The sequence below is a fragment of the Solanum lycopersicum genome, chromosome 12 (assembly GCF_036512215.1).
Source record: "Solanum lycopersicum chromosome 12, SLM_r2.1".
Taxonomy (NCBI): domain Eukaryota; kingdom Viridiplantae; phylum Streptophyta; class Magnoliopsida; order Solanales; family Solanaceae; genus Solanum; species Solanum lycopersicum.
In genome coordinates, this window is record NC_090811.1 from 40,757,759 (window position 1) to 40,760,283 (window position 2,525).

Genomic DNA, 2,525 nt, shown 5'->3' on the forward strand with positions numbered 1-2,525 from the left:
CTCTTAACCCCATTCTTGTGATTGAGTTATTTGATGTTTGGGGTATTGACTTTATGGGTCCTTTTGTGAGTTCTCATGGAAAGAAGTATATTTTAGTAGCGGTTGATTATGTATCTAAATGGGTGGAAGATATTTCCCTCGCAAACAATGAAGGGAAGAGTGTCACTGCGTTCTTTAAAAAGAATATATTCTCTCGATTTGGTACCCCAAGGGAAACTATTAGTGATGGGGGATTCCAATTTTGCAACTAATTTTTCAAGGGATTATTGGAGAAATATGGGGTTCGCCATAATGTGGACACTCCTTATCATCCTCAAATTATTGGGCAAGTTGAAGTGTTAAATAGGGAGATCAAACAGATATTGTACAAAATAGTGAACGCTAGTAGAACAGATTGGTCAAGGAGGCTTGATTATGCTCTTTGGTCCCACCGGACAGCGTATAAAACTCCCATAGATATGTCCCATACCACCTTGTATACGGGAATTCTTGTCATCTTCCGGTTGAATTAGAGAATAAAGTCATGTGGGCTATGAAGAAGTTGAAAATGAATTGGGACGAAGCTGCAGAACAACGGTTAACTAGGTTGAATGAACTCGATGAATTTTGCCTGAAAGCTCATCCCTCTACAAATAAAAGATGAAGAAGTACCATGACCTAAAAATTGAAAAACGGGAGTTTATCGTTGGGGATTTGGTGATTTTATACAATTTTAGGTTGCGCTTGTTTCCGGGAAAGCTCAAGTCCAAATGGACTGGCCCTTACTTGATTACCCAACTATTCCCTCATGGAGAAGTTGAGTTGGAAACCAAGGAGGGTGTGCGGTTTAAGGTGAATGCACAACGAATAAGAATCTATTTCGGGCATACTGAATCAACGAATGACGTGATCGAGGCATACCATCTTGATGATGTCTGAGTAATCAAGTGTCTTCAGTCGTGCTGCGACGTTAAATCAGGCGCTGGTTGGGAGGCAACTCAATACTTATAGTTTTCTTTCTAGTAATGGTAGAATTTTCTACTAGTAGGTTTTAAATTTGCTGGTAGCACATCACCAGGAAATTATGCAGAAAATCACTCCACAACATTTACTAATGGATATATCAATGGATTGTCACACTTGCGATGGACCGTCGCATGAACCCGTAGTGCCAGGTACATTTTTCATTTATTTTCAAAATTAGGGCATCCGCGATGTAAACCATGAAGGGTCGTCGCATCTGATATGGACCATCGTCGGGGACTCATTGTGTCATTAACCAGTAACACAACTGGGAATTTTAAAAATTTTCAACCTTTAAAACCCCCCAACACTTCATTTCAACCATTTCTTTCCCTCTATCTCCCATTCCCTCCCTTTCAAACTTCCTACCTTTCTCATACTCTTCTGTATCAACTAATCTATATCACTTCCCCAAATCCCAAAATCCCAAAATCTCCTTTCTACTGGTCGGAGTCTACTGTAGTGGTTCTGCTCTTGATAACCAAAGTTCCTCACTTTCTTGTTTTTGTCCTCTTCTCAGGTATGTGTCTCTAATCTCGACCCATTTACATTGCAGTTTTGTTTTTCAATCACTATTAGACTATTTCTTTTTGGTGGGTCTTTGTTCTTTGATCCAATTTTGTCTGACCTAGGTTGAGAGTCCCTCAAATTGCCTTGTTAAAACTTGAGAAATTGGTATTTTAGCATTGCTAGTCTACTCGGTATTTCGGCTAGAAACATGTAGGTTAACATCAAGTATTCCGTTTGAGTAACAGGGGATGATTGTGGCATCCTCAGTTCTGTCACTGAATGACAAAACAAGACCCTGATGACGGACCATCATACCCACACCGGACCGTCATAGGGTCTGTTCCAACACCCCACTATTAATTTTCTCTAAGTGTCCACCAACGAACACATACGACGGACCGTTGTTCCCACAACGGTTCATCCTGCACAATCGTTCTGGTTGTCAGAGACCCTATTCCTAAGGAGCTCTAACTTTTTCTAAGTGTCCTCTGACAGACATCTATGACAGACCGTCATTAACACGATGGCCCGTCCTGCACAACCATCATGGTTGTAAGAGATCCTTGTCCTAAGGGTCTCCATTTTTTTTCTAAGTGTTCAATGACGGACATCTACGACGGAGCTTCGTACACTCGATGGTCCGTCTTGCCCAACCGTCATGACGGTCAGAGACCCTAGTCCTAAGGGTCTCCAACTTTTTCTATGTGTCTAATGACGGACATCTACAACGGACCGTCATTACCACGACAGTCCGTCCTGCCCAACTGTCATGACGGTCAAAGACCCTATTCCTAAATGTCTCATTTTTTTATAAGTGTCCACTAATGGACATCTAGGATGGAGCGTCATACCCTCGACGGTCCGTCCTGCACAACCGTCATGACAATTAAAGACCCCCCTTCTAAGGGCCTCCATACTTTTTTGAAGTTCCCCATAAGGGGCATCGACAATGGACAATCATTATCACGATGGTCCATCTTGCTTATCCGTCATAACTGTTAGAGACTTTCCTT